The 25,931-nt window shown below is 40.7% G+C and overlaps 1 long non-coding RNA gene across 1 annotated transcript in view; it reads right to left on the bottom strand.

Moving 5' to 3' along the window:
• Positions 1 to 2,664: 2,664 nt before the first annotated feature.
• The window catches only part of LOC119517655, a 159,080-nt gene continuing 135,813 nt past the window's right edge, over positions 2,665 to 25,931 (bottom strand). The window contains exons 2-3 of the long non-coding RNA XR_005213585.1: positions 8,710 to 8,881; positions 2,665 to 2,814 (exon numbers count right to left, since the gene is read on the bottom strand). This is a non-coding gene — a long non-coding RNA (uncharacterized LOC119517655). The remainder of the gene's footprint in view (positions 2,815 to 8,709; positions 8,882 to 25,931) is intronic.

The raw sequence follows: 25,931 nt of genomic DNA, 5'->3' as shown, positions 1-25,931 counted from the left end.
AATTAAAGGGGATTGTGCACATTTTTTACTGGGATCTCCCAGGAATATAAATCATTCCTTTTGCAGCATGGAGTTCTTCAGTAAACATGTTTGTGGAAACAACATTCGATGCTCCTCCAGCATTTTCATTAAAGGGATGATTTGGGTTACAACAGCGGTGCCCAGTCTTTCCCATCTTCAAATTGGGGACCACATGTCAAGATTCAAAGGATGCTACTCATAGTTTCCCCAGAGATCCTACAGGTTTTATGTAAGTTTCAAGCCACTTTATTCCATTGTTTCAACCCTGAACACGTCATGGGACAAGAATAAGAAGAAAACAAATATCTGTAGGCATTCTGGAAGGAATTCTTCTTTCTTTTTAGAAACTGAGGGGTAATATCTACCAAGCTTTAAGATGCATATCCCTTGAGCAGCAATTTGTTTTAAAGATTTAACCTACCTATACACTCACATTTGTACATAAAGATAGATGTACCATGGTATCTAACACAGCCTTGGTCATAGCAAGAAAAGATTAGAAATAATCCAAATGTCTTTCAATAGGGTGCTGATTAAATAAATTCTGGTATAGCCTCACAAAGGAGTACAAGGCTGCCATTAAACAGAATGAAACTTGTCTAGTTGAACTGAAATGTAACCTTAAGACATGTTGTTAAGTAGGAAAAAAGTAAGGTGCAGAGGAATAAGTAGAGTATGATGTCATTTTGTGTTTTTTAAAATGTATGCAAATATTTCATTCTGAACACACAGAATACCTCTGAAGAGAAACCCAATATTTGTTTCTTTGGAAGGAAACAAGAACTAGCTTTCTTTTCACTATTATGTATTTTGGCACTATTTTTTGAACTTTTGACCATGTGTGAATATGTATTTTTTAAGTAAAATTTTAAATTTTAAACAAAAATAAATACGGTGTCTTGCAATAAGTCTAACAAGAAATGTAGAAGATTTCTTGAAGAAAATAGTAAAACTATTCAGAATACATGAGAGCTCTGAAAAAATAGAGAGACACACCATTTCCTTGGATGGTATAATGGATTGAATTATCGTTTCCAAATCTTCACTCCCTCCTGCTACAGAATTATATACTCATGAAACTTTGCAATCTTCCCACTGTAAGTGGAGTGTACTTCCTGACACACTGATGTCTGCTTTGGCCATAAAAATTCCTATGGCCAATAGTGTTCATGGATGTGACACAAGTAGAGGCTTTAAATGTGCCTCAGTGATTTGGCTTGACACCTTGAACTTCTACCATCCACCATAAACAGAGCAAACCCTGTGTAACCATTGGTCCCAGAATGAGGAAATATGTTGAAACAGACCTGAAGCAACCCACAGCCTGGAGTCAAGCCAAACCAATCCAAGAGAGCCCAGCAAACCCACAGCCTACATGAAGACCTGTGATTGAAAACAATAATTGCTTTTGTTGTAAGCAAAGATTTGGGGGGATGTTTGTTATGCAGCTTTGCTGCAGCCATATCTAATTGATACAGATGAGAAGACTAAATTACTCCCTTTGGTTCTCTCCCACCTCCACTAGGAAAATGTTCCTGATTAACCTCCACCCACTCTAGACTGTGATCTCTTCAATGGCAAGAGGTATGTGTGATCTATCCATGTGTCCCCAGAATTCAAGAACTCAAAATATTCTTCCCTGACCACGCGATCTAAAGTAGCCACCTCTACCCAACTGTTAATCTCTACTACATCACACAATTTACTTCAGACCACTAATCAAAATCTAACTATCCTGTTATATTCTCATCTCCCTCCCTAGAATATAAACACCCAAGAGGAAATGAATCAATGAATGAAAAAAAAAAAAAAAAAACCAATGTGACTTTCTTACTCTGATTTGCAAAAGCACTCAGGTATCTGTTTTATTAACCTCGCTAAACTTCTTAGCGTGCCATTGAAGACCTTTCAAAAGTTGGCCCCGGACAATTCCCAGTTCTATCACCCATTGCTCCCCCGAGCCAACCTCATGGCATTATTCACTGTTCCCTACCCATTATCCACAATTTTTCCTTTTCTGCAACCTTATCCATGATGTTCCCTCTGACATGGATGCCCTTCCCTACCACATCTGCTTATCTAAATGCTATTGATCTGTAATATTTTAGGAATAGCTATTTTAGGATTGGGTCAGCTGTGAGTAACTGTAAAATACAAAACAGCAATAGCCTAGATAAGGTAAACATTTTATTTCTCTCTTTTGTTCAATAAATTTGGAGATAGTCAGAATAAGACTAGACAGGTAGTCCATGGTTTCATAGCACCAGGATCCTCCTGAATTGTTGTTCTTCCATGTGTGGCTTCCATACCTAAGCTCACTTCATGGTCCAGGATGGCTGCTGGAGCTCCAGATATTACATTCTCATTCCACTCAGCAGGAAGGAAGAAAACTGGAAGAGCATGCTTCCTTTTTTAAGAAAACTCCACAGAAATCACATACACATTTTCACTTACATGTCACTCAACAGAACCTAGTTACATGGACATACCTCACTGCATGGGAAATTGTACTGATTAGAGTTTGCTGCATTACAAACCACCACCACAAAACTTAGTAGCTTAAAACAATAAGCTTTTTGTTTGGCTGGGAAGTTTTGTGACCTTAGTTGAACTCTCACATACCTGCAGTCAGCTGCCTGGTTGACTGGGTACTGGCTGATGTAGGATGGCTTCAGCTGAGATGATTTGTCTCTGTTCCGTGGATTCTCCACCTCTGGAAGGCTAGCTCCAGCCTGTTCATGTGATGGTTTGGTGGGAGCCCAAGAGGAGTGGAGTGTACAAAGTCTCTATCACCTAGACTCAGAATTGGCACAATGTCAATTCCATCACATTGTATTGGTGAAAGCAAGTCACAATAATGGCCCAGATTCAAGAAACAGGGAAACAGAGCCCACCTTTAAATGGGAGAAGCTGCAAAGTCACATGCAAAGGGATGTGCATACAAGGAGGTAAGGAAAGTGTGACTGTTATTATAAGCAATATTCCATAGAACTACATTCCATTTACTCTAGGTTAAAGACCCAGCTAAATATTGGGGATTCTAGTACTATGGAAGAAGGGAGGAATAGATATTGGGAGACAACTTGCATTCTCTGCAACACCAACTTTCAAAGCCCAGTTCCAAATTCATCTCCTTTCTGGAAGTTTTTCTTAATCCACTGAGCTAGTACCAAAGATTTTTACCTGTATGTTTATGGCCCTTGCAAAACTACACGTGGAGGGATTGCTGGCCCATCAGTGGCTGTGCGGGGTGACAGAAGGTGAGCCTTAGCATCCACTGAAGCCACTATCACCATAGACACCCCCCTTCATCAAGACACTAGCATTTTCACTGAAACAAGTGCCTTTTTATTTGAAAGTGATGAATCTCTTGTTTAAAAGGCAGGAGTATGGAATTGCTATTCTTGCTTTCAGTAAACCCACAAGAAGTGCAAAAATCCATGTGATCCAAAGATAACAGGTCCAATACTAAGATCTGGAAGGAATCCCTTAGCATACAGGACATAAATAGATACAGCCACTCCTTATCAGAGAGGGTGCTGGCGCTAGTCCATGGATCCCATGGCATTTTCTTTCTCCCTTTGTAATTTTTTTCCTCTTGGTATGACTGGAATATAAATCAGTAGCCTAGAGTCCTTCTGGTTAATGAGGTTCTCATTTGGGAGGCTGCAGCCTAAGAGACTATTAAAAAAAGAAAGAAAAGTGTCTTCTATAAACATTTCCAGCCAGCTGCTGAGAGCTGGAGAGGAGGGAGGACCTTGAGGTGACAACACAGAACAGGGCCATTAAGGGAAGAAAATCTTTAAAGATAGTAATTCTTAGTTCACGTCTCTCGCACAGGATTCATGAATAGAAGTCCAGTGTACAAAAACAAAATTCCTGGGAGAAAGGACGAGGGGGAGGAGAGACTTCCACGGTTCCAAATGGGCCAGAGCAGTCTGCAGCAAGGCAGGAGGGTGAGATCCCTGCATGTGCTCCCAAAATAGTTAGGACAAAATACCTGGACTTAGCAGCTGGGGGAGGGGGTGGCCTTAGGCCTCAGCATCATCCATTGAGTCATATAGGAATAATAATCAGGGCTTGCACTTATTGGGCAATGACTGTGTGCCTGCACCATGTTAAGTATTCAACATGCATTACTTATCTCAATTAATATTCACCACAATGCCATCAGGCTGGAACTGTTATTATCCCCATTTTGCCAGTGAGACTAGCGATGATCATAGTTTCCCTCAAGGTCATTTGGCCCAAGGCCATTTGGTTAAGAAGTGGAAGACCTACAGTTTGAAACCACTTTCTCTAACTGCATAAGCCATGCTCCAAACCTCTACACCATCCTGCCTTTTTACACCATGACAGAGTGAAAGAGAAGAGGTGGCAGATTCTGTCACAGAATTATCTGACTCTAAGATAACCCAGGTGATGGAATTATTGACAGACACCATCTCTTTCATTGAAGAGCCCCCTGAACTTTGGGAAAAGACAGCTGAGAGCTTACACCTGAGAATTAAGCAACACCAACCATGATAATAACTATACTAGTCACCATTTATTGAGTAACTATATAGTGATGGGCACTGTGCTAAGCAACTTATATTACATAGATTATATAATACACAGAGATCTTCTTACTCTGATGAGAAAACAAACTCAAAGAAGTTAAGCTATATGGTCAGGATCTCACAGCCAAGGAGCAACAGAGCCAGAATTCAAAGCAGGTCTGTGGTGCCTCACTAAGTAGGTGACTTAGTCATTTGCTGCTTTCTCCATCCTTCAAATATAAATTAATTTTCACTGTGTTTGGAATATTTTTTAACTTCTGAGATTGGTGGGGGTTGGGGAATTTGTAGAAAGAAAACCTTTATGCTTCCGTTTGGTTAAACAAGAACAGTTGTTGAGCTGAAAAAAGGAGGAAGGGAGGGAGGAAGGAAAGGAAAAGAGGAAGAGGGAGGTCTCAACCTGGGAAGTCAGGTGAAACGTCTTTGATAGGGAAGTCAACCTGGGGATGACTGAGCTGTGGTAGTCTAGGTGGGAGATGGGACAGGGTTGGCTTGGGGGAATACAGGGAAGAAAAATGCAGATATAGAGATGGAAAGGGCGGAACCATGATGGATTGCGGATGGTTGGGGGAGGCAGGTCTCCAAGGCATCAGGATGCTGTCACAGTCAAGACCTGGGACATTGGATTCAAAACCAAGTTCCTTTCCATACCAGCTTTAGGCATCTTGAAAAAGGTCCTTCCCCCTCTAACTATAGGTCTCCTAGTCAATAAGGGAGGGACAATTATTGTTCCCTCTCATAGGGTTGGTGGGAGGTTGAAATGAGAAAATAAGGATCAGTGTTTGGCAAGGTGCCTGACACCATGTTCGATGCATGGTGATGATAACCAGAACACATTGCCAGGGTGCTGCTGGACCCGGGATTGGAACGGGGGAGGGTGAAGTGCGTGGCAGTGATGGGAATAATAACAACAACAAACAGTAACTTTTTCTTGTATGTATTCATCTATTGCCGCATAATAGATTACCCCAAAACTTAACAGCTTACATTATTCACAATTGCCTAAAGATGGAAGCAACCCAAGTGTGCCTTAACCAATGAATGGATAAACAAAAAGTGGTTTGCACATACAATGGAATATTATTCAGCCATAAATAGATTGAAGCTCTGACACGTGCAACATGGATGAACCTTGAAGATATCATGTTGACTGAAATAAGCCAGACACAAAAGGACAAATATTATATGATCTCACAAATATGAAATAATTAGAATAAGCAAATTCATAGAGTCAGAAACTAGAATACAGGTTACCAGGGTCCAGGGTGGGGATAGGGAATGGGGAGTTAATGCATAATTGGTAGAGAATTTATGTTTGGGGGTGATGGAAAAGTTTTGTTGATGGATGGTGGTGATGGTAACACAGCATCGTAAATGTGATTAATACCACTAAATTATATATCTGAATGTGGTTAAAAGGGGAAATTTTAGGTGGTATATATGTTACCAGAATAAAAATTTTTTAAGAAACCATCGGACTAAACAACACAAACAACGAACCCTGACAGAAACCATCAACTATAGTTAATAATACAATTATACTATTCTCCATCAGTTGTAACTAATGTGCCACACTAATGCAAAGTATTAATAATAGGGGAGACATAAGGGGACTCTGTATTTTCTGCATAACTTTTTGGTAAATCTACAATTTCTCTAATAAAAAAGATCATTTAAAAAAAACTTACTGGCTTACAGCAACATTTATTATCTCACAGTTTCTGAGTCCAGACACCAGGTGTGGCTTATCTGAATGCCTCTGGCTCAAGATCTCTCATGAATGTTGCAAGCAAGCTGTGGACCTCTGTGCTCTCATCTGAAGGTTCAACAAGAGGGGATCTCCTCCAAGTTCATTTACGTGGTTGTTGGCAGAGAGTGAGAGAGAGAGAGCATCCAAGTCAGAAGTAACTGTCTTTTTATAACCTGATCTCAGAGGTGGCATCCCATCACTTCCTCAGTATTCTGGGATTTAGTCCAGCCCCCACAAAAGGGGAGGGAATTACATCACAGCATGGATACCAGTGTGCAAGGAACTCTGGGGGCCAACCCAGAGGCAGTGTGCCACAGTATGTATTCAGTAATGTCACAAAAACCTTGCACTCACCCTATCACCAAATGTCTTAACTTAAGACCTGCTCTCTCACTGAAAATCATGAAGCAAATTTTATACATCATCATTCTCAAGAATATGGAATCGAGGGGACCTGTGGCTTTCAAGCTTTCTGGGTGACATAAACATTTCCTCACATAAACTATTCCTCAACAGGTAAATGGATAACCATAAAACGGAATACTACTCACACAAAAAAAATTAGGAAGGAGCTACTGAAACATACAACACAGGTGAACATCCAAAACGTGATTCTGAGCAAGAGAAGCTTGACATAGGAATGCATGCTGCATATTTACATTTATACAAGACTCTAGGAGAGAAAAATCTATTATATTGTGGTAGAGAGTAGATCAGTGGTTGCCTGAGAAAAGGGTAGGGGGTAGGGGTTAACTGGGAAGGGAAATAAGAGGGCCTTCGGGTGATGGAAATATTCTGTACCTTGATCTTCTAATCTCATTGAACTAAACACTTAAAATGAATGAATTCTAGTAACTTCTGCACCCCCACAGCCCTCAGGTGCCCACATGAACTTCCGTGAAGCCATCCCCCTCACCACAGGATCTGCAAAGCAAGGCTGGGAAATTCCAGCCATAAAGGAAGTTTTCTCCTATGTGAGCTCACCAGGGTCCAAAGTAAGAAGCAGAATCATAACTACTAGCTACACAGCACTTTTTTGTGTGAAAAGTGCCACGTGGAGCATTTGATAGGTATTAACTTGTGTAATCCTCACCACAACCCTATGAGGTATGTGCTTTTCCTGTCCCCATTTTGCAGATGAAGAAACTGAGAGACAAAGAGGCTAGGTAACTTGTCAAAGTCACCTAGCTGGTATCTGGTTCCAGAATGAATGCTCTTAATCTCCTGTCTTAGCAGAGAGAGGACATGCACTGGCGCTGGCTCACTGAGAGAGCTCAAAATAGTAACTCCCCTCTCCAAACCTCACTTGGATTAGATGATGTTCCTCAAGGTGGGTGCAGTGTAGATGAATCTATGAGTTTCCCGCCCCTTTCCCTTTGATCAAAACACCTGCTCTTTGTCAGGGCTACACATTGGGCTCCTGTTCAAGTTTTCATTTGATTTAATATTTTTTTTAATACAGTGGACTAGCTGATCTCTAAATAAGCAAGTTGGACCAATAGATCTCTATTGCCCCTTCCTCCATCCTGAGTTTCCTCATTTGTCATTTTGATGGAAAGAAATGTTTCCCACCAATGTTGTCAAGTTATGTTATTTTGGACAAGTTACTTTGGTTTCCTCATTGGTGACCTACCTCATACAGTCACTGTGAGGATTAAATGGGGCCAAGCACCAGACATATTACCCAGCACAAAAGCACTTGATTAGTCCTGCAGTTATGCTCAATTCTGTCTCATACATGTTCTTTAGCACCTATTATGTGCAGGACTATGCTCAGTGCTGGGAACAGAGTGAGAACACAGAAGTAATGGCTCCTTCCTTCATGGAACTTTTTTTTTTTTTAATTAAATTCAGTTTTATTGAAATACATTCACACACAATACAATCATCCATGATATACAATCCACTGTCCACAGTATGATAACATAGTTACGCGTTCATCACCACAATCTATCTCTGAACATTTTCCTTACATCAGAAAAAAACAGAACAAGAATAAAAAAGAAAAGTGAAAAAAGAACACCCAAATCATTCCCCCATCCCACCCCATTTGTCCTTTAGTTTTTATCCCCATTTTTCTACTCATCCGTACGCTAGATAAAGGGGGTGTGATCCACAAGGTCTTCACAATCACACTGTCACCCCTTGTAATCTACATTATTATATAATTGTCTTCAGGAGTCCAGACTGCTGGGTTGGAGTTTGGTAGTTTCAGGTATTTACTTCTAGCTATTCCAATACATTAAAACCTAAGAGGTGTTATCTATATAGTGCGTAAGAATGTCCACCAGAGTCTTCATGGAACTTTACATAGTGGGAAAAACATTCAATTGGAAAATTATATTGATGTGTGACTGATGCCACAACACGGGCACTCACCTTGTAATCCTTTGCAATAAGGCTCTGCCCCAACATCCTGAAGACACTGTTCCTTCCTAGGTCATTCACAATCTGCTATTTATAAACTCCATCTCATTTTACTAAATCCTTTGTCTGCTTGACCTTGCTTCAGCATCCTGGGCTGCCTGTGACCCCTTCTTTATTAAGCCTCCTGAATTTTAAGTAAGAAAAATATAACATAATAACTATTATTAGTATACTAAAAGTTTCATTGTAAAAATAAAATTAACCTGTCCAGAAGCTATGAAGGGAAAAGGAAAACTTTCACAGAACCCCAGACCTATTCCCACAGGTAATCATTGCTATCAGTTTCTTTTCAGAAAAGTTCTATATATCTGTGGAAAACAGTTAGGTGTTCCCCCAATAACAATTTCCCCTTTATCTTCACTAACAGAAATCCAAATTTGCTCAGACAGCAATAGGCCCAGCCCCAAATGGTGAATCACAATTGGTTCAAGCCCATCATGACAATCTGTTCTCATTGCCAGATACTCAATTTCCCAGCCTCCCTTGCAGCTAAAGATGACCATGTGACCAATTCTAGCCAATGGGATAAAGAAAGAAATTGGCCTGGGGGCTTCTGGGAAGAATTTCCTTCCCTAATAAAGGAATAGATCTGCTGGCATCGCAGTTCCCTGATATTCCTGAGTATAGAAATGATGCTTGGAGATGCAGCAGCCATCTTGCAAACATGGAGCAACAAGCCTAAGATGAAGCACAACGCACAAAATATGGCAAAGCAGTGGATTACCTACACCCAGACTTCTTGTTACAATTGTTTAAGCCATTCATTGTTAGATTTCCTATTACTTGCAGCCAAAATCATTCCTGATACAGAATCTACAGGTCTACACACAAAGACATACACACAAACAGCACACAGCTGTTGTGAGGTCTAAATAGCTGAAAATCCTGACTCAAACTGCATTAAGCAATAAGGACATTTATTATCTGATGTAAGTTGAAATCCAAAAGTAAGGCAAGCTCCTGGCATGGAATGATCAGATGTTCCTTGAAGTCATCAAAACTCTGGTTTTTCCTATCTCCCTGCTCTGCCTTCCTCAGTTATTTCATCCTATGGTCAGTTCCCCTCAGGGTTGCAAGTCAACTATAAGAGCCAGTTGGGGCCATATGCTTTCTTACTCATGTCCTGCAAGGGATGAGACCCTTTACCCCAATCAAGGGACGAAAGTCCTTTCCTCCAGCCTAATTAAATAGACTGAGGACCCTTTGCCCAACACAGGATCCATCTAGTCATCAGGGAAATGACATATGAGCAGTTTAACTCATCAGGATTAAATCCTCAAGTTGGAAGAAGAGTGGATGTATGAACAAAATCTAACTTCTGTGAGGAAGGAGGGAAGAGGAATTGGCTATTAGCAAGACGACCAAGGGTGTTCACTACAATCCATAATCAGCAGAATTCCAGTGGAACTGTTCCTCCCTAAAACTAGCAAAGTTGGAAATTACTCCATTACCAGGAGTCAAGAGAATGCAGCACAGTGTGTAAATGTGGTGAGTGGGCCTGTGCAGCCTGGAGAAGAAGAAGGAATTTGGCTGAGCAGCAGAGAGATAAAGAGATGATGGCAGTTACAATGGGTGTAAAACTTTATGGTGAGATGATAGAGAGATGCCTATGCATAAGAAAACTCAGTATCTGATTAAGGTATCTGAAAGAATATGCACATAGCTGTTAAAACTTAAATAAAATTAGGGAATGAGAAAGACAAGATTCAGGATAGTGGTTTACCTCTGGTAGGTGAGGCAGAGAATGAAGGATGATACAAGTAAATGTAAGTTATTGGTACATTTTAGCAGTGGATTTGGCAGTAGGTTCACAGGTGTCCATCACATTTATCCAAGTATGACAACTCTAATTCTCAGCTCCCATTTTCTAAGTGAAGCATGGAATTTGGAGTAAACTTTCCATGTGGTGCTCTGTGTAAAAAGCTCTGTACTCCTCTTTTACCTGCAGTAAAAATCTACCTTAGTCCTCAGAGTTTCTGGAGTAACCTGCGACTCTAGGCTAGACCATGTGGGGAAAGAAATACCTTTCTTTTTCTTTTCTCCCTTCCTTCCATCCTTCCCTTATTCTAGCTTCTCTTCCTTTCTTCCTCCCTCCCTCCCTTCCTTCCTTCTTTGTACATCCTTTCTTCCTTTCTCTTCCCATACATCAGATCATACCCTAGTTACCGTTCTGCAGATTTTCGTCTACTTTGTATCTCTTGAACACTATTTTATAGAGCACCACCTGATGCTCTTTGATGGCTACATTGCATTCTATTATACGGATGTGCTAAAACGCATGTAGCCAGTTCCCTGTAATCTTAGCTTTCCAGAGCTGCCATGACAAATACCACACAGAGGGTTCACTTAAACAGCCAGCATGTATTGTCTCACAGTTTTGAAGGCCAGAAATCCAAAATCAAGAAGTCAGAAAGAGGGATGATGCCTCACCAATATGGACTAACTACAATGTGTAAACTCAGAATTGAATCTTAGAACATAGCCTAACGTGGACATAATAATTGTAATAGTCCCTAGATTGTAAGCACTTACAGCAGTTACCTCTATCCCTGAATTGTAATGCCTATCTCTAAACTTTGAGATGCTGATCCCCTAGTGTATAACCTGATTGGTCTCTGGAACAATGCATATCTCTGAGACATCTGAAACTCAGAGCTAGAGCTCGGCAGATATGAATGTCAGTATTAGTGCATACAGCCACTGTCCAAAAAAAAAAAAAAAGCTGAAAAAGAGCCCAGACTTCAATTAGTGATATGAATGAAGCAGGTCTGGTTAAGACCAGTGCAAGCCAGGCCAAAGGGTAAAGGTTGAAACTGACTGTGTTTTAAAACTTCAACTTCCATATGAGACCAAGGGAAGAGATATCTATTTGGTACAGGATCTAAATTTTCTAAATGGTACAACTCTACAGTCGATTTGTTCAAACACCACAATTACATGGAACTTTGAATAGGAAGTGAGATACGGTAGGTTAGTATAGGCTGGAGTGAAATAGTGACACATCCCAGAGTAATTTGGGCAGATAATAAAAAATATATTTACAGCCTCCCCCTCCCCAGCCCCGAGGATCTGGGGGAAGGTGCAGATGTGTCAGACATCCTCACCTGGACTGGTGTTGATGTTGTCACAAACATTGGGACTGGCGGTTTGATGTGCTGAGCCCTCGAGCATGGGATTTGCCCTTATGAAGCTCATTACCACAAAGGAGAGTCTAAACTTGCATGTAATGGTGCCTAAGAGTCTCCCCTGAGTACCTCTTTGTTGCTCAGATGTGGCCCTCTCTCTCTCTAACTGAGCCATCTCGACAGGTGAACTTGCTGCCCTCACCCACACGTGGGACCCGACTCCCAGGGGTGTAAATCTCCCTGGCAATGCAGAATATGACTCCCGGGGATGAATGTGGACCCAGCATCGTGGGACTGAGAATATCTTCTTGACCAAAAGGGGGATGCAAAATGAGACGAAATAGTTTCAGTGGCTGAGAGATTTCAAATGGAGTCGAGAGGTCACTCTGGTGGACATTCTTATGCACTATATAGATAACACCTCTTAGGTTTTAATGTATTGGAGTAGCTAGAAGTAAATACCTGAAACTACCAAACTCCAACCCAGCAGTCTGGACTCCTGAAGACAATTATATAATAATGTAGATTACAAGGGGTGACAGTGTAATTGTGAAGACCTTGTGGATCACACCCCCTTTATCTAGTGTATGGATGAGTAGAAAAATGGGGATAAAAACTAAAGGACGAAGGGGGTGGGATGGGGGGATGATTTGGGTGTTCTTTTTTCACTTTCATTTTTTATTCTTGTTCTGGTTCTTTCTGATGTAAGGAAAATGTTCAGAGATAGATTGTGGTGATGAACGCATAACTATGTTGTCATACTGTGGACAGTGGAAGTATACCATGGATGATTGTATGGTGTGTGAATGTATTTCAATAAAACTGAATTTAATAATAAAAAAAAAAAAAAAAGTCGGCAAGGCCAAGCTTTCTCCAAAGTTTGTCCTTTTCTGGTGATTGCAGTCCTCTGTCACATGGCACTCTCTCTCTCCTTGTACCTGCTCTTCTAGTTTCCACTGGCTTCTGGCTTCTTCCAGTGGCTTTCCCTGACTGAGTGCAGGTGAATTCCCTCTTCATACAGCTGCTCCAGTCACACCTGAGGATTAAGACTCACCCTGATTCAATTTGGCTGCACCTTAACTAATAACAAATTGTTGTAGTTTGCTAATGCAAAACACCAGCAGTGGATTGGATTTTATAAAAGGGGGTTTATTTGGTTACGCAGTTACAGTCTTAAGGCCATAAAGTATCCAAGGTAATGCATCGACAATGGGTACCTTCACTGGAAGATGGCCAATGGCGTCCGGAAAACCTGTTAGCTGGGAAGGCACATGGCTGGCGTCTGCTTGCTCCCAGGTTGCATTTCAAAACAGCCTTCTCCAAAATGTCTGCGTCAGCTTCCAACGGCTGTCTTCATGATGTCTGTCTCAGCTCCGGCTAGCTGTGAGCTTCTGTCTGAGCTTATATAGTGATCCAAGAAACTAAACAAGGCCCAGGCTGAATGGGCGGGGGCCACACCTCCATGGAAATTATCCAGAGTTATCACCTATAGTTGGGTGGGTCACATCTCCATGGAAACACTCAATCAAAGTATAACAATCTAATCAACACTAATAGTCTGCCCAACAAGATTGCATCAAAGATGCTGGCATTTTGGGGGACATAATAAATTCAAACTGGCACACAAATCTTCAGAAGTTCCAACTTACCAATGGGTTTGTGCTCATACAAATGTGGATTAAGACTCGCGTGTGTCTTTTTGGGGGGACATGATTCAATTCCCAACCTCTATTGATTCCTGTTTGGAGAATGTTTGTCCCCCCTCCTCCCCACACATTGTTATACTGTTAGGATTATTTGGGACAAAAAGAAATTACTTCCTTGACAAAGGGATGCAAGTTCCATCAGGGAAAGTCAGCGTCTGTCTCAATGCAAGCAATGTCATTGTACTCCTTCCTCTCATCCTGGGCAGCCTTGTGCTGTGGCCGTCATGACAGCCTCCTTCCCCAGGATCCGAGGAGACAGACATCCTATATGACTCACCTCTGATCAAATTCCAACACCCACATGAAATCCAAAGAAGTGAGAACCCAGCAAACATTCTCTGAAGGCTGTGAAAAGATATATTGCACTTGAATTGTTATTAACACCTGATAACTCATTAAAACCAGACTAATTATCAACAAGCAGCAGGTTCCTTCCTCACACTAAATGCACCAACTCTGTTCTGAATTAATGGCTAAATTAAACCCAGAGCATCAGAAGATGGCCTTCTCCTATTGCCTCATTCATTCCTAAGGCTAATTAGGTCTCCTTTCTTCATCAGAGGACTCCAATAAACAAGACCCAGCTATACATTTTTCTGTACTTGACACATAAGCTTTTCTGTAGCATATGAGGACAACAGTGTTAACAATAATAATGGCTATTGTTTATTGAACCACTTACTTTGTGCTAAGTATTTTACACAGATGATCCCATTTAACTCAACATAATAAGAAAATAGGCACAAAGATGTAACACCAGCTACCCAAAGTCATTCTGCTAGCGTGAGGGTTCAATACCTGCCTGCTCCAAAGCTCTAGGTTTGGAGTGAAATGAATTGGCCCTGACCACAGGAGAATAAAAAGAATAGGGACTTGACTACTGAGATGCCCCAAGGTTATTTGTACATTTCCAATGTCTAGCACACTGCCTGGGACATAGTAGGTGTTCAATAAAAATTTTGTCATACAAGGAAAAATGAAACTACTTATGGATTGTTTTGTGAAGTGCAGAAAATGACCTATGGAGAAAGCATCATGATTTGGTTGAAGTAAGCTGACTTGTTTTCTATTCCGCACATAGTCAAATGAGGGCGAATCAGTAGCGGCAAAAACATTTGTGTGCAAAATGGTGAGCTTTCTGTTCACAGACCAGCCCTTTCAAAGAGGACTGAGTGGCAGATGTAGGAAGAGAGTACAGTCTCTCCTCAACATCACAAAGAGATGTTATAACAAAATATCCCGAAATCAGGAAGGACAAAAATTTGTGTAACTATCCTAAGTGAGGCAAACAGGAAACATGATAACTTCATGAAATTAGAATCATAAGTCATGGTTTGAGTTACTCTGAAGCCAGGTGAATATCAAAAACTTTTCAACAAAAAAAATTTCTCAGTGGTGGATAAGTTTAATCCATATGGCATAGCCATACAATGGAATACTCGGAAGCCATTAAAAAGTGTCATTGACAAATATTTAAGGTCATTGAAAGATGCTTTGATAACTAAGTGAATAAAATCAGCAATAAAACAGAACATGTAGTACAACCTCATTTTTCATAAAATATAAAACTGTAAGAAAAAGAGTCTGGAAGGATATAGAGTAGAGCAAAATGTTAACAGTAGTTTTTATGGATGGTGAGATTATGGGCGATTTTTTAAAATTGTATTTGCTTATCCATGTTTTGAAATTTTTATATAATAAATATGCATTGATTATTTGATTAAAAATTGAATAAAATCTGTAATAGATTAGAGACATAGAGAGAAGAGTTCAGTCATAGCCCAGAGCAGGCCCCAGAAAGCTCATCAGAAATTGAAAATTCAACCAGGCTGTGGTAATTGCCAAATGTGTTGGCTTGGAGCTTTTTACCTCGGAAAAACATGTTTCTTAATCTTAATCCATTCCTGTAGGTGTGACCCCATTGTATACAGGACTTTTGATGAGGTAACTTCAGTTAAGGTGTGGCCCAGTTGAATCAGGATGGGTGTTGATCCTATTACTGGAGTCCTTTGTAAGCAGAATGAAGTTCAGATGTGGAGAGAAAAAGCAATGGAAGTCAACTGAACCCAGAGACGCCCGGGGCTGGGGATGGGACATGTGCATGACCATGTGACAGAAAAGCCAAGGGCAACGCTCGCCGGCAGCCAGCCTCAGAACGCCACAGTCTTCTGGGGGAAAGCATCACCTTGATGACACCTTGAAGTTGGACTTTTCCTAGCCTCAAAGCCACGAGCCACTAAATTCCCATCGTTTAAGCCAACTCACTGCATGGTAATTGTTTTATCAGCCAGTAAACTAAAATACCAAAGGATCCAAGAAAGCTTAGGAGGGAATCAGAGCTGGTTGGAAATGGTGGGGGAGGAGTTTTTAAAACTGCACTCTCTCGTGATTCACAATACTCCCCAAACTCTATTATAACTATTCTTAAATATGTCAATGAAACATATGTTATTTCTAGATCTCTAGAAATATCTTAGGGCCTAATACCCGGTAGAAAAAACAGCCAATGCTTTCCCAGGTTTTCCAGTTTGAGGTGTCGCCTCAGCAGCTTCATAGAGAAATTTCCCTAATGTTTTAGCTCTTGGGGAGCTCTCTGATTGGGTAATTCTATCTCTTAAAAGGGTCTGGCACTAAATTGTGGGAAAAGAAACTGATCTGGAGGCAAGACAGGTGGTCCAGCCCTGCTGTTAGGGCCATGTGACTTTGGAGGAGCCCCTCCCCATGGTCCCAGGTGATTGATAACAAACAACAAGACCCTCTTCCCTGGGAATTTGGACCTTTGGAAACCGAGACTGGGAAGCGAGACACATTAGTGGCGGAACTCGAGAGAGCAAGCACATGACTTCCACTTCCTGCTGAGCTCCTCATAGCTAGCCTGGGTTTTTCCTTCCTGAACCAACTCTTCCTTCATTCAGTGATACACTCTATATCCTAAAAAAAACAATTATTTACTTGCCTGACATTAGCTAGAATCAGTTTGGGTGGCTTGTAACCAGCTGAAACTTAGCTAGTGTGGCTCAAATGGAAGGAAGCCCTTCGCCCAAAGCTAGGGATTTGGTCAACCAAGCAAAAGTGTCTCACCCTCAGGGAGAGGCTTCCAGGGAGAGTGGCTGTCATCCTTGCTAAGAAGCAGGGACCCGGAAGGGCAAGCTGTCACATTCAATCAGGATTCTCAGCTAGCCCAGCCATACTCTCTGGGTATGCAAGCGTGAATCCCCATCAGGCCAGGGAGCAGAAAGGAGTGACAACGAACATGATGAGGAGTCTACGTTTCCCAGCTTTCAACACCTAGCTGACCCTGTGCCCATCTGAAGACCCGCCAGCCTGACACAGGGCACTGACTTTTTCCTCTGTGAGTTTTTGCAGCTGCTGTCAGAATTTCCCTAATACAGTGGTTCTCGGCTGGGAACAATTTTGCCCCCTAGGGAATATTTGGCAATGTCTGGAGAGAGTTTTTATTCCTCTCAATTGGGGAGGTGGTGTTACTGGCATCTAGTGAGCAGAGTCCAAGTGTATTTGTTTCCTATTGCTGCCATCACAAATTAACAGTTAGCAATTTACCAGTTGCCACTTCCAAACTTAGAGGCTTAAGACAACACAAAATTTTAATCTTACAGTTCAGGAGGTCAGAAACCTAAAATGATCCTCAGGGCAGCATTCCTTCTGGACGTTTGAGGAAACAATCTGTTTCCTTGCATTTTCTAGCTTCTAGAGGCTGCCTACATTCCTTGGCTTGTGGGCCCTCTTCCATCCTCAAAGTCAGCAACCAAAACATCTTCTCTTCTCTCTCTGCTTTTATCTTTACATCATATTCTCTCTTATAAGGACCTTTGTGATTATAGGTCCACCAGATAATCCAGGATAATCTCCCCATGTCAAGATCCTTAAATCACATCTGCAAAGTTCCTTTTGCCATGTAAGGGAACATATTCATAGGCTCTGAGGTTAGGATGTTGTCATCTTTGGAGGGCATTATTCTGTCTACCACACTAGGGACATTGCTAAACTTCCTACAGCCCCACCACCACCACCACCACAGCCACAAAGAATAATCTAGTCTAAAATGTCAATACCATTGCAGATAGGTCTCTGACATGCCTGAACTGAATGTCACTCCTCAATGTGAATTATAGCTACAGACCCACCCTTCCATCCATCTAAAACACTCCCCAAATTTCTTTAAATAGTTAGGAAGGGTGTGCAGTCCAGATAAGTAGCAAAAATCCCGTGTCTCTGAAAAGTTTAAAAGCAGCAGAAGAATACAGGCATTTCTTAGCCTTGGCATGATTCCTGTCACTTAGAGGTTTTGGCATAAAATGCTTGGAAGTTATTCACAGCGAAAGGATTGAATTCCCCAAACGCTGGCCCAGAAAACGAGAAGCAAAAGCAGAGAATAGCTATCACCACCCAATTCCTCTCCCATAGCAATATTTCCTGTTTCTGCTTCCAAGAAGCAGAAGTCCATGGGAGGGGGAAAGTGAGCTGGTGTTGTGTTTACATGTACCGGAAGCCAGGCACTGGGCTGTGTGCTCTACATGTGTAACCCTGCTGGACTGGTGTCATCAGTCCCATCTAATTTAAGGAGACGGAGTATCTGAGAAATTAAAGAACTTGACCAGAGTTACAAAGCCATTAAGTAATGGATTGAGATTTGAATCTACTTCGCTTCAAAGCCTGTGCTCTCTCACATCCAAAGCATCTTCTGTGACCTTAGTCAAGTGAATGAAGACACTCAACAGATAAAATAACTTCTCAAATTAAATAAAGCAGGAATCAGCAAACATTTTCTGTAATGGGTCAGATAGCCAATATTTTAGGCTTTGCAGGCCATATGGTTTCTGTTTCTGTTATGTTCTGCGTGGAAGCAGCCATAGACAGTACGTAAATGGGTGCGATGGCTGTGTTCCAATAAAGCTTTATTTATAAAAACAGGAAGCGGCCGGATTTGGCCCTGGAGCCATAGTTTGCTGACCCCTGAAATGAAACTTTAAAATCCCAAAAATTGCTTTCATTTTTCCCCTCAGCATTGCTCTGTCACTCTCTCACTCTCTCTGTCTCCTACACCACTGGTGGGAGCACAAATTTGCACAACCTTTTTATGAAGCAATTAAGCAATATGACCCAGCAATTCTATGCCCAGGACAGGAAAGCAAGGATGGAAATACAAACATGTTCTTTTGCAGCATTGTTTATAACAGTGAAACAGGGAAAATAGTCTAAATCTCCATCAATGAGAAGCCACCCAACAAATCCTGCTACACACAAATCATAACCATAGCCAATAAATGTTAAAATGTTGATCTACAGTTAGTGACAAGGAAAGAAGTCCAGCATATATTTTAAATTTTTGTCATAAAATATTATATATTCAATAATTCCGTTTTTGTTGTTAAAACATGTGTACATAGAGTTTTTTTAAATCATTAATTTAAAATAGCAAATGTTTATAGTGGTTGTTTCTAGGTGCTAAATTTTAAGTGATTTTTACTGTCTTCTTTATTAATCTTTGTAACTCTGGTGCCTGATTCTACACTGGCACGTAATAGGTGTTCAGGAAACATTTCTTGATGAGGGGGAAAAAGACTACTAGTGTGAATTTCAGCTACATAGCATGAGGGATTTCGTTTAGATATAAGGAGACATTTCTGCAGTGATAGGTGGTAGACACAAGGAAGTATAATTAAAGGAGAGTCTGAAATCAACTTTTCTGAAAATATTTTTGAAGGGTAGAGTCGTTTTATAATCTTGGAATAAGGGCAGGTTTTTCTCACTCTGTCACCAATCCAGGAGTTATAAAAATACATAGATAAAATATATGTTTTATATAAAATATAAAAGTAACAAAAAAATTCTACAGGGCGAGAATCACCAGAAACAAAGTCAAAAGACAAATGACAAACCAGGAAATAATATTTGTGAAGCATAGTATAGAAAAAGGCTAATTTCCCCAATGTAAAAAATCAGTAAGGAAGAACAGACCAATAGCAAAATGTGCAAAAGATGAGGACAGTTTGTAAGAAAAGAAATGCAAGTGGTTCTCAAACAAATGAAAAAGCACTCTGTATTATTCATACTAAGAGGAATGCAAATTTAAATTATACTGATACCAATTTTCACCTTAAGACTGACAAAATTAGAAAGAACTTAATAATACACTAAAGTTGATACACCTATGGGAAACAGACACTCTCAAACATTGCTGATGGGGGTGTAAATTGGCACAACTCCTATGGAAAACGTTTTGACAATATCTATAAAAAGTCTATCATTTGACCCAACTATCCCACCTTCAGGAATTCATCCCACAGATCTATTCATACAGAAAAATCATTCAGGTATCAGGTTATTGGTCAGAACTTATTTATAATAGCAAGAATGGAAACAACCCAAACATCCATCAGTAAGGAGACTGCCTAAACAAACTCTAGTGAGATGCATTGTGTACTCAACAGCTGTAGAAAAAAGAATAAGAAAGTTCTCTATGTACCAATAAGGAAGGATCATCAAGATATATATTTAAGAGAAAGGAAAAAAAGCAAAGAACAGAAAAGTGGGCATCTTTTATGTTAAGAAAAAAAAAGAGGGAGAGGACATATGTATGCATGTGTATATATATCTGTGTTACACACATGTGTATATACTTGGGTATATATATGTGTGTATAATGTATATATATTATGCATATATGTGTGTTTGTGTACATATGTGTTATAACATGTGTGTGCACATATGTGTGCATGTGTGTCATGTGTGCATTATACATATGTGTCTTGTGGTGTCATGTGTGTATGTATGATGTGTGTTATACATATATGTGTACATGTATATGCATATGTGTTTATGTGTGTGTGTTGGTATGAATCTATTATGTCCCCAACAAAAGCCACGTTTTTAATGAAATCTTGTAGAGGCAGACTTATTAGTTTTTTGATTAGGGTGGGACCTTCTGATAAGGTTGTTTCTATGGAGATGTGACCCGCCCAACTGTAGGTGAGAACTTTAGATTAGATCATTTCCATGGAGGCAACCCTGCTCATTCTAGGTGGGTCTTGATTAGATCACTGGAGTCCTTTAAGAGAGCTCACAGAGAGAAGGAGCTCAGAGAAGCTGAGAAAGACATTTTGGAGAGAAGCTAAGATATGTAATCCAGAGTTTGCCCCCAGGAGAAGCTAAGAGCTGACACATACCCAGACGCTTGGAGATGCAGACAGAAAGACTTCTGGAGATGCTAAACGAAGAGAGGACCCACAGACACTTAGAGAGAAAGCCACTGGAATCAGAAGCTGAAAGCAACACAACCCAGGAGCAAAGGACCAGCAGACAATAGCCACGTACTTTCCCAGCTGCAAGTGGTGCTCCAAATGCCATCAGCCTTCCTTCAGTGAAAGTATCCTCTTGCTGATGACTTAATTTGTCCACTTTTATGGCCTTAAGACTGTAAATTTGTAACCAAATAAACCTGCTTTATAAAAGCCAATCCATTTCTGGTATTTTGCATTTCAGCAGCATTAGCAGTGTATATATGTGCATGTTAAATATACATATATATGTGTATATGTATACATGAGTGTTAAACATATGTGTGTGTATAATATATACATTTTACTTATGTATGCATAGAATATCTCTAGAAGAATATACAAGAAACTGCTCCATTTGTTAACTTGAGAGGGGGTTTGTTAAGTGGAAAAGAAGAGAGCTTTCACGTTTTGTATGTTTTGAAATTCAACGTATAGAAAGCATTAATTATTCCAAAAATTAACTGAGAGTTCTTCCTACTTCAGAGCTGTCCTGTGGACACACACACACATACACACACACACACACACACACACTATCCTCCTCCTGAAGACATCTTACTGATCTCTCAGATCTCCATCATTTCCTCAGAGAAGCCTTCCCTGACCCCCCCACTTCCCCCACCACCCTGCCCCCCACAGAGAGTGAGCTGTCGCTGTCACACTCCTTCACTGTGGCATTCATCACAATTGTTGCCAATTAGTAATATTAATGCCTGTCACCTTCTCTGGAAGCACCACCACATCAGCCTAGCTCAGCAGTGAACCCCCAGCACTGAGCCAAGCATCTGCCACCTAAGACATGCTTATAAGAAAAGGTTTTCTCCCTTTGGAAGGGAAGAAAGAAGAAAGAAAGGACCAATAACATCAACAACAACATTTTATCACACACCCACTATGATCCAGACCCTGGGCTAAGTGCTTTGTGCATATTAACACGTTCTATCCTCGCAGTAGGTAGCTACTGTTAGTATCTACATTTTAGAGAAGAGGAAACAGAGGCTGAGAGAGACTAAACACCCTGGCCAAGGTCACCAGGCAGAGCCAGACTTCAAACCCAGGCAGCCTGGTTCCGGAGCCCATGCCCGAGGCTCGTGGAAGGAAGGAAGAGGGAAGGAGGCTCCCCCAGGGCGGCGGGACGGAGCGTTTGACTGCCCTCTGCTGTCTCTGGCAGGTTATAACACCCTCCACAAGGCTTCTGTAATGTATGTGAGACACTTGCAAATTGACAGTATTGGACCTCAACAAAGTGACAGCAGGCTTGAAGTATGACAGCTCTCTTGTCTAGAGGAGCAGGTAACATGCATTGTAGATAAACACACTATCTGATGTGGGTTAATAGGTTTCATTGAATTAATGATGACAGGGTAATTACAGTGACAAGCAACAGCAGCAGGGAAACTAGGGATTCTAATTGAGAATAATTCAAGCACAAGGCGAGATCGAGAGTTTTGACTTTAGGACTATGAAAACTTCCCTGAGATGGGAGTTTATTGTTTTTATTATTTTAAGTCTACAGCATCCACTATGGCATGTCTGAGTTCTCTGCGAGTCAACAGGAAGTTGTCTGCAGGACAGGAAATACTAATAAGAGAGAGAGAGAGAGAGAGAGAGAGAAAGAAAAAAAGAATGGGAAATAAGAAAAAGCAAAGGGGTTCTCATTTCTGCCATTTCTTCTACAAGAGGATTTGTCCCTAGCCCTAAAGGTCCATACTGGATCCTGGAGAGCACAGAAAATGGAGATTGCATTTGGATAATAACAGCAGCAATAATAATGGCTATCATTTATTGAACCATTACCTCCAGCCAGGCTGTGTAGTAAGTATTCTTTATACCTAAGTCCACAGAATTTTCAAAGTAATTTTGTGAAGCAGGAACGATGGTGTTCCCCCACTTTATGGGTGAGACAAGTTAGCTAGTCCAAGAACACATGGTTAAGAGATTGCAGAAAGGGGTTCTAAACTAGAGTTAAGAAAGCAAAGCTTTGGAATGATGCCCAGAAAGGAGTCACTTCAGAAGAATGAGATGGAGTAAAGACCACATCAGCAGAATGTACCTCCTTGTAATTTATTAATCAGAGTATCAATAAGGGTCTACCAAATACTGCCCTGGGCCCAGCATGAGCATGATCTCTGTGGCAGACTGTCTACTCCAGAGGTGGTCATGACAATATCTCCCATCCTACATGCACTTCTTAGAATGTGATCTTGATATTGTCCCTGTTGACTGATGGAGTCTATGATCCTTCCTCTTGAACCTTAGCAGCTGCCTCCACCATTAGACTGCAGCAGAAAAGAGGCAATTTGACTTCTGGAGCTGGAGCATAAAAATGACATGCACATCCTCCTTGCCCTCTTGGGACACTCGCTCTTGGAACCCAGCTAACGTGTTGCGAGCAAAGCCAAACTGGTCCATATGGAGAGACCACTTGGAGAGACCATGCGTAGCTGTTTTAGTCAACTAGCCGGCTGAGGTCCCAGCTAACAGCCAACATCAAGCAGACGTGTGACACAAGAAGCCTCCAGATCACGCCATCCCCCAGCTGTCAAATCACCTTTAACTTTTAAGTGTGCCCAGCTCAGTCCCGCAGACATAATGAGCAGAAGCAAACCATCCCCTCTGCCTCTGTTCTGAATTCCTGACCCATGGCTTCCATAGGCATAATAAAATGTTTATGCTGCTAAAAATTGGAGTAATTTGTTACTCAACAATAGTAACTAAAACAGCCCCATAGAGTAAATCAAGAGTGTATGAAACAGAATCTACCCTTCTGCCTTCTGTCTAATTTGGAAATCAAGACTCCTATGACAGAATTTTAATCAAAAGGCAATGTATCTCATAATAGCATAAAAGTGGAAACAACTCAACTGTTCATTATCTGATGAACAGATGAACAAAATGTGGTGTATCTATACAATGGAATATTATTCGGCCTTAAAAAGAAATGAAGTACTGACAAATGCTACTTGAATAAACCTGGAAAACATTATGCTTAGTAAAAGAAGTCAGACACAAAAAGACCAAGTATTGTAAGATTCTATTTATATGAAGTGTCCAGAATAGTCAATTCTATAGAGACAGAAAGTAGATTAGTAGTTTCCAGGTCACTGGGGAAGGGGTAGAGGAGATTAAAAATGTTCTGGAAGTAGATAGTGGCAATGGTTACAAAATCTTGTGAAAATGCTAAAACCACTGAACTGTACACCTTGAAAGGGTGCATTTTATGGTATGTGAATTACATCTCAATTTTTAAAAAGGCAATGTACCAGATTAGAGGTTCCTGTGAAGGTAGAAACTCATAAACATTGGAGTCAGGTAGACATTGTTGTAATCCAGGAACTACCAGTTTCTAATTGTGTCAACCTGGGCAAGTTTCTTGATCCCTCTGGGGCTCAGATGACTAATTTGAAAATGGGAATAATAAAACTCACTTTGCTGAGCTGCTGCCAAGAAAATGATTGTCTTTGTAAGACCTTGTAAGAGTTCCATGTAACAGAAATCACTCACACAGCCCAAGCCAAAATAAGAGTTTTATTAAATCAACCAGGGATATCTCACAGAAGATAGGTCACCAGGAATACCGTGGTCTCATGAGAAGCTTGAACCAGGAATTAAAAAGCTCCCAAAAACCAAGGTTGATACTCATTCTGGCATATGATATCCTTTGTGGCATATTGATTTGTGGATAATCAAGATTTTACATCATATCTTAAAGTTAATCCTTCATATTTGCAAAACAACATTTTTGTAAAGGAGAATTAATTTAAATACCAAATAAGAAAAGGCTCCTTCTCTTAGCTGGTTGAGTTGGAAAGCAGTTGATCACAAGCTCTGAGCACAAAATCAATCTCCTGTGACAAATTTAGTTTATGATCTTAGAAGGACAAATGAACTTTTCTACCACAAACATTGAAAAATATATAGTTTCCTATAATGATTTTTTTTAATCTCAAGGTTTAATAAATTAACAGTCCTAGGGACTCTTAAAAGAAATTTTTTTCAATAGTATAGGAAAGTGCTTTATTCGCTTATTAATAAAATTTCAAAGAAACTGAACTTTACAATGACAAGAGACAAAATTACATATGGATGTTACTTAATTCTTTATGGTAGCTACTATAATATTCAATGGTCTTCTTCAGTAAGCTGAATGGGTGATTCTCAGCCTTGGCTGCACATTCGAGTCACTGAGTATTTTTTTAAAAATAACACTGCCCAAACTCCCTCCAAAAAGTCTGATTTAACCATTATGATTAACTGATGATACATGAATCAGTATGTAGAAGGTCTGGCATGTTTTAGGAACAGCAAGGGGGTCAGCGTGGCTGGAGCAGAGCGGGCAAGGGAGATGAGGTCATTGAAGTAGAGGGAGCCAGGTCATGTAGGTTCTTGTATGATAATGTAAGGACTTTAGATTTTACTCCTAATGAATGGGGAGATATTAGAGGACCACTTGGTTGCAAATAACATAAACCCAACTCAAACCAGCCTGAGCAAAACTGGGAATTAACTGGTTCTTCTGAGTCTGTAGATGGAGCTGATCTAAGGCTTGATATTGTTCTGTGTCTGTCTGTCTCCGTGTGTGTGTGTGTGTGTGTGTGTGTGTGTGTCTGTGACTGTGTGTCTACCTACCTGCCTGTCTGTCTGTCTCTAGCTCTCCATGTTAAGGAAGTGGAGATGCTCAAAAAGAAAAACAGCCCGTTCCACTACACGAGGATGTAAAATGGTACTTCACTCTGCTAACCTGATCAGTCCATGTGTGTGGACCATGGAGGACTGGTAAAATTTCTTTCCCCTGTCCTTACTCCTCTAGCTAACTCAGGGCTGTTGTATAGAACAATTTGCAACTACACAGAGTGTTCTCTCTCCCTTTTCCTCTCTCTCTCTCTCTCTCTCCTTCATTGCCCTCACTTTGAAAACCACCTTTCTCTGCATTTCTGCCTTCTTCTACAGCAAACATTCAAACAAATAATGTTTCCTATAACTTTTTTTTAATCTCAAGTTTAGAATAACTTAACAGGGCAGAAAACGGCTGCCCAATGTGA

Source organism: Choloepus didactylus, chromosome 21 (genome assembly GCF_015220235.1).
Source record: "Choloepus didactylus isolate mChoDid1 chromosome 21, mChoDid1.pri, whole genome shotgun sequence".
NCBI classification, from domain to species: Eukaryota; Metazoa; Chordata; class Mammalia; order Pilosa; family Megalonychidae; genus Choloepus; species Choloepus didactylus.
This window is presented reverse-complemented; position numbering and strand designations above follow the sequence as displayed.